The sequence below is a fragment of the Mus pahari genome, chromosome 15 (genome assembly GCF_900095145.1).
Source record: "Mus pahari chromosome 15, PAHARI_EIJ_v1.1, whole genome shotgun sequence".
NCBI lineage: Eukaryota > Metazoa > Chordata > Mammalia > Rodentia > Muridae > Mus > Mus pahari.
Genome location: NC_034604.1, coordinates 69,382,537 through 69,397,422, shown reverse-complemented (window position 1 = coordinate 69,397,422; position 14,886 = coordinate 69,382,537).

Genomic DNA, 14,886 nt, shown 5'->3' with positions numbered 1-14,886 from the left:
TTTGACAGAGTGGTACTCACTTATGATCATGATACCAATTTACATATTATAAATGAAAAATGTTATAGACTTCCATAATTAAAAAGAAATCATGAATGTAAACATGAACAGGACTTTGAAATTAAAGGAAAGATAAAGATCATTAACTTCCCTTTGCTTATGGACAAATATTTATGCTAACAAGGACTTAGCAGAAAGTCACCTTCAAAGGGTGGTTTCTTCTGTTAACTGTTTTAGAGGAAGTCCACATAATTCCCATGTTAATGGGCAGAGGATGTGCCTCGAGGATAGAGCACTTATGTGGCCCACCCTAGGCCCTGATTTTAACCCCAGCACCACCAAAATAAAAGTGAAGTTTGAGGGGCATCAGTTAAGGAACTTTCTTGTCTCAGCCTCCCAGAGCCACCTGGGAATGTAGTTAAGACAAATGGTGCTCAGACTGGAAGAAGGAAAACTGGTTCTGACTTGCAACCCTTCTTTATACTGATAGAAATCAACAGCTTTAATACAGAATGCCCTGTTAAAATTGGTCTTGAATCATTCAAAAAAAATAATTGTGTGATTCATGTGTGGATTTGGGTGTCCACATGAGGAGTTGGTGTGGAGAGGGGAAAGTGGTGCAGGGTAGATTTTATATATATATAAAATATATATAAATATATTTGAGTTAAACCGTCTCTCCAAAGTGTCAGACTTTGAGATTATAACTCATCCATTTACACAGCCCTCCAAAGCCTGGGTTCTAGAGCAATGGTTTCTCAACTTTCCTAAGGCCGGGACCCTTTAATACAGTTCCTCGTGTTGTGGCAACCCCAACCATAAAATTATTTGCATTGCTACTTTATAACTATAATTTTGCTACTGTTATGAACTGTAACTTAAATATATTTTTGGAGTTAGAGGATTGTTGAAGGGGTCACGACCCACAGGTTGAGAACCACTGTGCTACAGGTTCTAAAAGACTGAAGAAGGGAATAGGGGGCCGCCTGGCCACTGATGCAGTCTCCAGGGGAGCGTGCCTGCTATCCCCTCGGTCACAAATGCATCTAAACCAAAGTGGGTCAAGACGAGCTGGAGGCACATGGAGCAAGGGTTGCCATGGCAACAATCGGCTTGGAAATCCACTAGGGTACCTGAAGATCTATAAGTAGGTCCCTATTGTATAAGTTATATTGAATGGGTCTGGTTTCTTTATATGACTGGACAGCAAGTTTAACCCTTCATTTCCTATGATACTCCAAAATCAATTAAACCTAAATCAACTCAGAGTGCATTTAAAAGACATTTAAAAAAAAAAAAAAAAGACACCTATTTGTGGAAAAAACCTGAGAATCAATGAGTAAAAACAACAACAACAAAAAAAAAAAAACTTTAATTTCATTTTCAATGTGTCTATAGTTTGATTTAAAAAAAAAATTATGCTTTAAGTTTTTCCGAAGCCCCAACCCATGTTCATCTCCTGTCTGTCAATCTACAAATCTCTTCTGGTCTACTCGGACCAAAGTTACATTATTACCTGTGTACTTTCTTTGTTAATGATGATTCGCACACATACCATACTTTACCCGGATTAGTGTTTTGACCAATGACTTACTTATGAAGTACTGGGAGTTTCTTAACTTCTCATATGTGCTTTCTTTGTGTGCACATCCAGACTGTAAACTCCTGAATATCAAAACAGCTGCTTCCCAGCTTCCTCCTCAGGCTAATAAGTGATACAAGGTCAGACACAGTGTTTCTGTGGCAGGACCATGCCTGGGAGTCTCAGGACTGCATCCTACTGCAGGTACATCACTCTTTGTAGTTTTCTATGTAACTGTTGGGCTCCCCTGGAGACTTACTTAGCCCAGTGAACTAAGTAGCAGTGAACATTGTCATATAAGGAAGGATCATATTTGAAACTGAAACAATATTGACTGAGATAACCTGAGTAAAAGTTATGAAGAACAATTGTACCTGGTTGCTTTTATTAAAAAATATGAGGATATTCAACACCAACTAGATTTGTGTATCAATACAAGGAATCATCATGCTTTAAATGAATTTGTATTGGTGTTTACACATACCTACACACACCAGAGAGAGGTTAAATTCAACCAACAGGTGTTCATCAGGCATTTGTTATGCACCTAGCATAAAAAGGATTGGTTGAATCTTCTCATTTTTTTTTTTTTTTTGACAAACTCCCTCTTCGAGGGGGAGGGGACAGAGGTAGAGTTTTTGAAAATTAGAGTTTATAAGGCATATTGACTTTTGTTGAAATGAGAAAGCCGGTGCCTACCTAGAGCCTTCACCTCTCCAGGTGAGTGTTCTTGGTTCTGGAAGGTACTCTGCATGCTACCAAAGGAGAAATGTAGACACCAACACAGCTACAAACACTTTCATGTACAATGCCTGCAAGTTATGCTGTGCAGTGGTGGCCCAAAGCTTGTGGGACTGACCAACCAATGTCTGATTTTCTTAAGACCCACTCCACAAGATGGAACCTATACCCAATGATGACCCTGGGTGACCAAGAATCTGAGACTAGCTAACCCAAGGACCCAAATACTAGTGTTCTGCTACAGGATGTAGTACGAGCATGACTCCTAAGGACATTCTGCTATACTCAGATAGGTGCCTTGCTCAGCCTTCATCAGAGAAGCTTCCTCAGAGACGACTCCTGCAGCAGATGGGAACAAATAGAGAGCCATTGCCAGAAAATATGCAGACTGAAAGATCTTAGAACACTCAGCCCTAAACTAGCTGTCTCCATCAAATCCCTCCCCTTGGGGCTCAACCCTGAGGAAGGGGAGGCTGAGAGAGTGTAAGCACCAGAGGAGACAGATGACACCAAGGAACCAAGAGCTTCTAAGTACAGCAAGATTGACATACAGGTGCTTACAGATGCTGAGAGGCAGCATGCACAGGTCTGCACGGGATGTGCTCCTACAGCTGACACATGGGCTCACAGATAACAAGGAAGCATGCACAGGCCCTACATGGGTCTGCACAGATACGATCCTAGAGCTAAAAGGAGAAGTGGTCATGTGCCCCACTTACAAATGAAAATTACATTTTCTCCATGGGAGTCTCTCTGGGAAAACAAACGACTCGTAAGGGCAGGCTGGATAGCCAGCTGTGGATGGCCCTCAGAAAGCAAACTCAATGGCAGCTTTGGAGGTCTCCTGTCATGTCAGGAATAGGGTTGTTTTATTTTGTTTATCTTTTTCTTTTTAAATTTTATCTCTCTTCGCCCTCTCCCCCTCTCTCTTTTCCTTCCCTACCATTCACCTTCCTCCCCCCTTGTCTTCCTACAGGTCCCTTGTGGCCACACTGTGGCTTCTAGGTCTCTGGTTTTATGGGATTCCTAAGTGTGTAAACTCGTGTTTCACTTTGTATCTTATTTGCGCCTTCCCTTGGGTTCTTCTCCCTCTGTCCATTTGTTCTGTCCGATTCCAGTTGGCTTTTGTTTCTGTTTTATTATTATCCGTTAGAAGCCTGTTTGCTTTCTTCTAATGAGAGACAGAAAGGGGATGGATCCAGAAGGGAGGGGAGGGAGGGAGGAACTGGGAGGAGCAGAGGGAGGGGAGACCATAATCTGGGTATATTTATGTTGTAAGAAAAAAAATCTATTTTCAATGAAAGGAAAAAAATGAGATATAGAGGTGGGTTTTTTGAGAAGCCAAGATTATAAGACAAATGGACATTGCTTGAGAGAAAAATGGTATGAGAAAACAAGCCGTAGTTCTCTTTCTTATTCACATATTTAAATCCACAAATGATTATTAGATTAACTTGTCACTAGATAACTCATAAATGGTTGTTGAAATGTTACTTGGAAATTTGCAGTAGAGTTTCAGTACATTGAACATTCCTGTCAAGGCATTTGACCATTATCAAAGATCTACATGTTTGGAAAAAGCTAAACAAAAGCCAGTCTCTAAATCCCGGAAGAACAATATACAAACTGTCTAAAGTTCTTTGTGAAGGAGAATAGTATGCTAGTCAGATGTCAACAATAGGGCCTTATGCCTCAGTTATAATAGTCTGTGTGACCATATTGGCTGAGCCAGGCTGCTCTTAGGCAGGATAAGTGTATGGAGGTATAATACTCTCAGGGAGTCAGTCATCTTGGTCTAGTTGCTCTGATGATGACAGCTGACTGTAGCTGACAATATGTTCATAATCAGCATCCTGATGACTGAATTAATGAGCTTCAATTGCCCTTATAGTAAACAGTCCATAGCTATGACAAAGACTCTTTGCCTGATGGAGGGCCAATCTGATTCTTTTTTTACCCTAACTACATGTATCTTATATCAGTTTCCTAGAAAACAGAACACAAGATAAGGCATAAATCCTGGTGCTTCGTATGAGGAGGTATGAATCCAAGACATCAATAGTGAGATGAGAAGTCAAGGAAGATTGAAGAACAGTGCATTGTGGTACAGTTTTGTACTAACCAAGATCCAGCATCAGCCTTGAAGAAAGTACAGCCTTCCTGTCCAAAGGTGGGACCACCCATCCATACAGGACGTCTCCAAGCAGTCGGGATGGAGAAGTCAAGCTTTGGGACATCGAAGAGAGAAGGGACATTATGCCCAGTTGGCCAAAGTTGATCACATAGTGAGTTAACTTTCGCAGCTGTGCTATCCAAGTTTTCCAAGAGCAACTGAGAAGCCCAGGTCCCATTTACCAGCATCTGGAAGTAGCAGAAGGAAACTAGGTGTATGAAGCTGGTTGGTCTCAGCAACTGAAGCATAAAAAGACTTAACTAAGGTGTGTGTTGGCATATGAGATGGAGCAAAATACTAGGTCCTAAAAGACCTGAGAATGTATCAAACTGATACTGACTGACAGTCATTGGTCTGCAGCAAAGGCGGGCTGGCTTCGCTTTGTCTGGGGCATCACAGCCAGGCCCTACCAGAACAAACACTGTCAAGAAAGTAATGCATAAATAGCATCACCACTCACTCACTGTACATAGAATGGAATCCTTAGAGTCATCTGCGAGCTGCCTCCTACATATCACAATAAAAGCTCAATGACCTTAGTGTCTCTCAGACCCAGCCCTCCTCTCCCGGCTCTTTGCTTTGGTTCCCACTGTCACCATGGAGTAGAAATACTGCCATAGCTCCTTAACTGCCTGACACTAATCTTACTTCTGTCCAATGTCACTCCTGCTGCCAGACTTTCTAAAAGAGTAGTGTACTCTCTAAACATAAAGCCGATGTCACTACCTTACTTTCCAGGACAAAACTACAACTCTTTATCATCATCTGGAAGACCTCTTAGAGTGTGTAAACAGGCCCGTTAGACTGACCCAACCGTGGGGTGTAGGGGGTGCTCTGCTTCACAGGAAGGGTTGGGAAGGTAAGGAGCTGATATTTAGGGGCTTCTGTTTTGTAATTGGGATCTGCTTCTCTCTAGCATTTTTGTTTTGTTTTGTTGTTTTGTTTTGTTTTGTTTTGTTTTGTTTTTTGAAACTCGGCAAAGAAATGAAATACAGTCAAGTCCTAGGTAGCATGCAAGTGAGAAAAGTCTACTATGTCAGCATTTCATCCGGGGAACTAAATGCCTCAGGAAGTCAGCCAAGGAGAAAGACTTGTTTTTGTTAAAGATGCCAGAGGTTTTAGTCCTTGTCACTTGGCCCATTCTGAGTTTGTGGTGAGGCAGAGCATCAAATGGGGGGGGTTGGGGAGAGGACACTTGAAGCAAAGCTGTTCACAGCATGACAGCCAGAAAACCAAGAAAAAGGGAGCAACTAGATAGAGGGGCAGGGACAAGACCTCGCCTTCATGAGCACACCTTCAAGGAGAGCAGTGACCTCCTCCATCCATCGAGGCCCTAGTCTCTGTCTTCTTAGTGGTCTCCATCTACACTTCAAGCTACACCTGCAGTGTCCATCATCCAGACATTCCACTATTGATGACCACATCGTTGTATTAATCCACTGGAATAAGAGCTGCCATGACCAATCTCTTCCCCCACAAAAGCCCCACCTCCAAATATGCTGCTGCATGGGGCCCGAGCCTTGCCACACATAAGCTTTGTGTGAGCATCGCCAACCCAGTGCATAGCATCCAGCTCATTCTCAAATGTACTCAGCAAGCAAGCTGGGCATCCTCTGGCACCAGGTTGTCTTTGAGGCACAAAGGATATGACCAGAATATGTCATATTCAATGGCATGGGTGGGATCACAAAAGACAGAAAATCACAAGTGTTATCAAGGATGTGGAGAATTTGGAAGCCTCATATACTGTTGCTGGGAATGTGAAATAGTGCAGTCACCATTGAAAGAAACCTGGCAATTACCTGATGATTAGACAAAATTAATATGAAACCCAGAAGTTTTATTTCTAGGCAGATACCCATGAAAAACTGCAATGTATGTTCACACAGAAATCTGTACAGTGTTTACAGTGGCAATATTCTTAGTTTAGATTTATTTTTTATTATGTATTCAGTGTTATGCCTGCGTGTACGCCTGCAGGCCAGAAGATGCACCAGATCTCATTATAGATGGTTGTGAGCTACCATGTGGTTGCTAGGAATTGAACTCAGGACCTCTGGAAGAGCAGACCTCTGGATGGCTCTTAACCGCTGAGCCATCTCTCCAGCCCAGTGGCAATATTCTAAGAGCCAACAAACAAATGCATAAGCACAAGTGGCTTATCCACTAAAAGGAATAAAGTGTTTGAGACATGTTATAATATGAATGGATCTTCATATCCATTTGTGGAGGTTTGAATATGCTCGGTCCATGGAAACTGGCACTTTTAGGAGATGTGGCCTTGTTGGAGGAAGTGTGTCACTATGCAGATGGTCTTTGAAATCTTGGTGCTCAAGCCCTGCCCAATGGGGACAAGACCCTCCTCCTTGGCTGCCTTTGGATGAAGGTGTAGAACTCTTGGCAACTCCAGCACCATGCCTGCCTGCACACTGCCATGCTTCATGCCACGACGATAATGGACTGAACCTCTGAAACTATAAGCCAACCCCAATTAAATGTTTGCCTTTATAAGAGTTGCCTTGGTCCTAGTGTCTCTTCATAAGAGTAAACCAGGGGACAAAGTCTGTGTTGGGCTTTTCTGAGACTTCCTTTGTCAATGCAATTAATCTAACACTCTTCACCTTAGCCTCAAGCAGACTCTTCAGACAAGGGCAAAAAGCAGCCACATTCTTCCCCAAAGCATCCCAAGAATGGTCTCTAGGCAACATACTAAAATTCTTCTCCTCCAAGACCTCTTGAGCCAGGCCTTCAGAGTTCAAATCACCCTCAGCAAATCCTACTGGCGTGTGCCAACAGTCCTCTGAGAATCCTACACCTCGATCCAAAGGCAGCCATGAGGAGGCACCTAGGAGATGGTCTCTTCCACACTCAGTGGAGCTAGAGTAGTGAAATCTTAAAGCCTGCCTACACAGTGACACACTTCCTCCAGCAAGGTCATACTTCCTAAAAGTGCCACTTTCCTTGGGCCAAGCATATTCAAACCACCACAAAACCTGAAACCTTATTCTAACTGAGAGAAGCGAGTCACAAAGACATTGTACCATCTGATTCTACTTACATTCATCATTCAAATCATGTAAATCTACACACACAGGAGATTTACCACTGCAAGATCTGGAATGGCGGGAGCAGGAGAGACCTTGGCCATTCCTGGCTACCAGATTTCTTTGATAATGAAATTAATTAGATGGTGATTGTTATAGTTTGGACCTAAAATGTAGCCCACAGTCTCCTGTATTTCAGTACTTGGTCACCTGTTAGTAGCACTGTTTAGAAGGCTATAGAACCTTTTGGACGTGGAGCCTAGCTGTTAGGACATAGGTGAGACCTCGAGTTTTGTAGGCAAGCCTCCCTTATGACATGGTTCTCTGTTTCTGGATCTGCTGAGCTGTAACAAGCCACATCACAAACTCCCACCACTATGTACACAACTCCAGCCATCATGCTCTCTGTGTGACTATGTGTGGACTTTGTCTCCCAAACAGTGAGGCCAAGCAAACCCCTCCTCCCTTAAATGTATTCTTTTGGGCGGGGGGATTGGGGCACTGAAGATTATTGCCACAGTTACAGGGAAAATCACCACCCCTCCCCCCTCCCACACAGCTGCTCTTTGCTGCTTTGTGGCTTCTTCTTTTTCCCTCCATTATCTCTGCCCCATCCCGAACCCCCTCCCATTTCATCCCCTATCACGAGAAAAGAGAGAAAGGAAAGAGAGAGAGAGAGAGAGAGAGAGAGAGAGAGAGAGAGAGAGAGAGAGAGAGAGGTTGTGACTGTGTTCTTGGTGAATGTGTTATGGACGTGTACAGTGATGAAGTGAATGTGTGCAGACAGCTAAATACTGACATGGAACCAATGCAGTTCCAGGCTCCCCTCCCCCTCCTTTCCTATTCCTCCAGATGACTAAGGAACCTTCCTCCCCTCATAGTCCTCTTTACCCACGTGGGTGTCTTTTTCTCCCTCCTTCATCTTTCCCTCAAGAGTGAGAGCTTTGAGATGGCGTGCTCTGTCTTTGAACTCTGCTCCACCAGGCTTAGGAGTGGAGCCTGGCACAGGCACACAGTAGGTGGACAGTGGCTGGAATATGAACGAGAACGAGAACAGGATTAGAGACTCATCGGGAGCACCGACTCAGATGCTGCCCAGCACGTGCAACCAGGACAATGCTGGAGACGTAGGCTTCCTACGGGGGCAGCTAGCAAAGAGAAGTGGTACCAAACACAGCATGCTCCCCTCGAGTCCAAGTTCTCTACTGAACTCTTGCTGTCTTAATTGTGTTACATCCTTTGATCCCTCTTTCCACTCACCTCATTTGCAGCTTCCTCCAAGTTCATCACACAGGATCACTTTTGCTGGCGTCTTCAGCATCCTTCAGTCCTGACATCTCGGCACTGCTTGTTGGCATTGACTGGGGCTTTCTATTCTGTTTATACAACATTTCCAAGACCCAGGCTTTAGAGACATAGTTTATCAATTACTAGTAAACACAAATTAAATCATCTAAAATATTTTTCACGGCATAGTCAGATCTTTTGCAATGAATAATCTCTACTAGTTTTGCTTTGTGTGGAGAACTGAAGAAGCCTTGAATGAATGAAGACCTGAATAGGTGAGTGTTATTGACATGGCACAACCATATCAAAGACTCTAAAACCTCTGACCCATGGGAAAATGGCAAAGCCCCCTACCCTCTGGTAAGGGTCAGAGGGATGGCAAAGCCTTCTTCTGATCTGTGTGCAGTTTAAATATGTGTACCCAAATGTCCACCATAGCTTTCTCCTGCCGGATGTTTACAGCCTGGATACTGGTCCCCTCCAGAGCCCACTCCTACTGAGGTTAGCTAGACCTGCTTCCTTGATCCAGCTCTGCACCGTAAGCCCCTAGTATGTAATAGCCCTGCCCTCTTGTTCAGCTGAGTGCAATTATCCATCTTTCTGTTTCACTGCACATAATAAACACCCTGAGCTTCCAGGGTTTGGGGGGGGGTTCTCCATCAGAGAGCTAGCCCACCTGACCCCAGCTTCTGTGTTCATGTGTCTGTGTGTCTGTCTGTATGCCTGTGTGTCTGTCTTTCCTTCATTTCCTCACCACTCCCAGTCAGGTTGATTTCTGGAGCCAGGCAAAGGACGCGGCGGCTTTGGTTTGCTTTGATTTAGGTGAAACAGGGTCTTGCAGTGTAAGTCAGTGCCTCCTGGAGGCACCAGCCTGCCATTTCCTGGGGCTACAGAGGTCTACCATATGCCTAACTTCTACAGTGGGTATTTTTTTGGGGGGGGTTGTTTGTTATAAAAGCTTTATTGATATCTATTTCACTTACCATACAATTCAATCATTAAAAATGTCTAATTCTCTGATTTCTAATGAATCACAGAGCTATCCCCCACAATTTTATATTTTCATTAAACCCATACTGTGAACTTTGAGTCCTCAACTTTGGCCAACTATCTGCTTTTTTACATTTTTGCAAAATGATCTATTCCGTTGAGATATATAAATGGGGTTGTGGTATGCGGGTAGATGGGTGTGTATGGCCTCTTTCACTTGGTATAGTATCTTCAAGGTCCATCCTTCTTACAGGACATCCTTTTCATAGCCAAAGACGCTGAATTTTACAGAACCATCATAACTTTCAGGGCTTTTCCATCTTTTGTTTCTTATGAAAAATGCTGCCGTGAGCATTCGTGTATGTTCTCTATTGCTTTTTTTTTCTTTTTTCAGTACTAAAGGTCAAATTCAAGGCCCATGATAGACAAACATCATACTTCAGAGCTATGTTTCCAATCTTCTGTCACTTTTGAAATAGTAATTTTGCTAGGAAATGTTCCTACTCTTCTGACTGTCTGTCTCTTAAGTATGATGCCCACAACATATTATTATTATTATTATTATTATTATTATTATTATTGTAAAATACTAGGTATGAGATCTGAGATCAGTAGTTACATACACACACTGGTTCACAAAACTAATGTCTGGCTATACTCACCACACACTTGTCTGGTTAGTGGCATCTCAATGACTCGGATTAAAAGATGCCAAGGAGCCCTGCTGTCCTCCTGAGCTTACTTAGCGTGCTCTGTATCAGGCTGTGCATTCTATGAAGCAGTCAAAGAGCAAGACATGGTCCCTGCAGCTCGCTCGACTGCTTGAAGAGAGAGTTCACCTGGTCTTGGCTGTCAGGGCAGGAAACTACAGCCCCAAAACACTAAAGTTAGCCAAGGAAAGTGCCCGATAAACACAAACACAAAGGCCCAGACATGATTAGAGGAGAGGGTATAGAGAGGAAGCTGAATGGAAAGGGACCCCACTGTTAAAGGGTTGACTGCCCCTTTGGAAGTTCCTCTGCTTAGTGCAGGATTAAACAGTCACTGAGTGCTTGGGCCTCAGAGGCAAACACAGAGAAAGGGGTTTGTGGGTTGCTTACCTCAAAGTCTTAATTTGAGAATCGAGTGTGCTTGTCTCTTAATCACAGCTTTCATTTGGTCCCAACTTAACTTCATTTTTTGGTTTATTAAGACAGGGTTCCTCTGTATAGCCCTGGCTGTCCTGGAGCTTACTCTGTAGACCAGGCTGGGCTTGAATGCATGTATATCCGCCTGCCTCTGCCTCCCCAGTGCTGGGTCTAAAGGCACGTGCCACCACACTCAACAACTGACTATGTTTTCATTTATTTTTAAAGATTTATTTACTTTTATTTTATGTGCATTAGTGTTTTGCTTGCCTCAGTGTCTGTATGAAAGTGCCAGATCCTCTGGAACTGGAGTTAGGGACAGTCGTGAGCTGCCATGTGGATGCTGTGAATTGAACCTAGGTCCTCTGGAAGAGCAACCAGTGCTCTGAACCACTGAGCCATCTCTCCAGCCCCTTAATGATTTAATTTCATTATTGAACAAATATATGAATATCTGAGGCCACAGAATGTTATTCGTGCCTAGTTCTTCACTAGCAAGGATTAAATAGTAAAGTTGGTGAGATATGGACAAAGGAAAAGAAATCAATATTTTATATATGACAGCTTCAATGAATTACTTCTTCCAAAGAATAGGTACCAAAAAAACTTGAAGTCTCAGCTGCTGTCATTAGCATGCTACTTTGTATATGATAAGTTATGTACCACATGGTATGGATACTGTAGCACTATGTATTTTAAAACAATGTTGCTTTTACCGCATATATAATATGTATACTGTAGTACTATATAATATCTCTGTACTATGTGTATTTTTACCATATGGAGGGTTTTGTATTGCTAGGGATAAAACCAAGGGCCACTTGTACTCCACCTAAGCACTCTACCATCAGGCTAACCTCCAGCCATTACCCAAGGACACTTCAACCAAGAAGGTCCTTAACTGCTTTTGCTTTGGAAACCTTTCTATCTTCTCCTTGAGCTCAGGAAAGAACCATGAAAGTATGAAGAGTAAGGTTCTATGTGGCTAGGAGAAGGCACAGTGGGTAAGAGTGCTTGCTGTGGATGCAGGAAGACCTGAGTTCAAATCCTAGCACCCACATATAAAGCTGGGTGTGCACACGTGTGCCTGAAACCCTAACACTGGGAGGCTGAGACCAACATCCCCAAAGCTTGCTGACCTGGTAGCCTAAACAAAGTGGCAAGTTTCAGGTTGGGTAAAAGATCCTGTTTCAAGGGAATAGGGGAGAGGAAGCAAGGGAAAGAGGGAGAGAGGGGGGAGAGGGAGAGGGAGAGAAAGCTGAGGGAGATGCTGAGTGAGTGTGTATGGGTACATGCACCCACATTTACAAAAGTATTCCATGTGATAAGCAATGTGCACGCAATGAGTAATGAAGAATACAAGAGTAAGGTACTGTGCCCTTGAGGAACTTCCAGCTCAACTGGTAATATAGGAAGTGTCAGGGGGAAGGGCTGAAAGAGGAAGATGGTCACCCCCTGTCACCTACTGTTAATATTCAAGATTCATTCCTATATGCATTTGTGTTGGAGATTGGTTCTAGTGTTTTGATTCAATCGGGGATCTGTGTGTCAAGACACTGAAGGTCCTTGTTCCCAATTGGTTTTTGATGGATCAATAAAGATGCCAATGGCTGAGCACTTAGAAGATGCAGAGGAACAAGAATTTCTCCATGACTTGGGGAAGAAGGATGCGATGCAATAGCAGCCTTGTGAGATTTCAGGTGAGTGTCCACTGGCCACTTCTCCAATTCGGCCTTGGGTCACAGGGGAAGGCTTAGGAGTGTTCAGCTATGGAGGGAATCAAAGCATTTAAGAAGAGACTAAGGTGTGTGTGTTTCATCTAAAGATAGTTCCTGGGTGGACATGCTCATGGGATCCCCCTCTGCTGGGAGCCAAAGCATGGAGCCAAAACTCTCACTGCTACACATTTGCCAAAAGTTCTTTTTAAAATTGCTACACATCATATTGTATGAACATGTTGCAATTTGTTTATTTGCCCAATGATCATTTTTTTTTCAAAATAAAATAGCTATGAACATTTTCGAGGACAAAGGTGCCTCCAGGAAAACGATCATCTTGGCCCTCCCTCCACAGCCCAGCTCGCCTTGACATTCCCAGTGCCAACACATGTGTCTTCTTGTGTCCATCTGCAGTTTTCAACCTGAGAGTTCCCGTTGATCTGTAGTCATGACATTATACATGCTTTTACATGGCTCATATGCTTTCACTCTGAGATAAACACGAAACAAAACGGTGATGGGCTCGAGACACTTAAAGCTCATTTGTCCTGTTTATTTTCTAAAAGTCCCACAAAAAGACTTTTTCTCCTGAACTACAAAAGTCCCCAGAGAGGGTGAGCAAGTGGGAGATGTTGCCTATTGGCCAGCACATCTGTTTCAGTCAGGGTTTCTATTCCTGCACAAAACATCATGGCCAAGATGCAAGTTGGAGAGGAAAGGGTTTATTCAGCTTACACTTCCACATTGCTGTTCATCACCAGAGGAAGTCAGGACTGGATCGCAAGCAGGTCAGGAAGCAGAAGCTGATGCAGAGGCCATGGAGGGATGTTTCTTACTGGCTTGCTTCCCCTGGCTTGCTCAGCTTGCTTTCTTATAGAACCCAAGAGTACCAGCCCAGAGATGGCACCACCCACAATGGGCCCTCCCTGATTGATCACTAATTGAGAAAATGCCTTACAGCTGGATCTCATGGAGGCGTTTCCTCCAGGGAGGCTCCTTTCTCTGTGATAACTCCAGCTGTGTCAAGTTGACACCAAATCAGCCAGTACAACATCTATCCATAGTCTTCCAATGTTATTTTGTATAAGAGAATGGAGATAGGAGAATGGGACAGTTCAGTAAAAGGAAATAATGCGATAAATAAGATTAGTTTGCTTATCTTGTGTATGCTTGTGTGTGTTTTTGTGTGTATGTGTAGTCTTTGTGTGTGTGTGTAGTCTTTGTGTGTGTGTGTGTATTCATCCCTGCATGTGTGTGCCCACATGTGGGCCTGTGCTGCAGGGTACAAGCAGAGTTTGGAGAAAACAGTGTGGAGTTGGTTCTCTCATTCCATCTTTATGTGCTCCCCAGGCAAATCCACCTCTCACCCTGTGCTTCCAGGAATCTAATACAAGGCTCAGACTCGAGGCTGTCTCAGATGCAAAAAAGAAGAAAGAAAGCATGAGGTACTGAGAAAGTTAAGGAACATCTTCTTAAGGTGAATGCGTGAGTTTACCTGAACTCTGCCCTTTGCCAGCTGGTGGGCACTGTGTCTGAGGGCTTCCTCAGGAGGACCTCTCTCTCTTGCCTTGCTCACTGAGGTTGTAGCAAAGGTGCTGAAGGCATCAGCCCTGAAAAGAAACTGAAGTGCTGAGCTGTAAGGACTTGAGGAGGCAAAGAGTGCCTGGGACGTTAGACGTTCAGACACATTGCTGAGAAACATGGACTCTCTCTTCTTGAAGCATTTATTGGCTTTTTGAAAGGAGCAAGAAGTGTAAATATGAGGAGGTTTGCAAGTTTAACAAGAGATGAGGGAATATGAAATTGATTTAAAGAAAAAAAAAAACGTAAGAAAGATTCAGTAGACAGTGGTGGACATTTTAATGTGAGAGTCACTCAGCCGAGGCAGAGGTTATGCGCAACAGGACTCAGCCTTTACTAGGACAAAGGTGCCATGGCAAAAGCAGTCATACCAGCCATCCATAGCCCAGCTCGCCTTTTAGATTTCCAATACCAATACATGTTAGTTTCTTGTATCAACCTGCAGTTTTCAACCCAATCTGCACTCAGTGGAAGCACTGGTAGCCGGGTACCCAAGAGAGGAACCCTCAGCAATGACAGGTAGGATGTTCTATGAGCATAGAGCTTGGTGTTCCCTCCCTTCCCTGTCTGGATGCCTGAGCCTCCAGGGATCTCTCTCTCTCTCTTGCTCTGTCTCTGTCTCTGTCTCTGTCTCTCTCTCTCT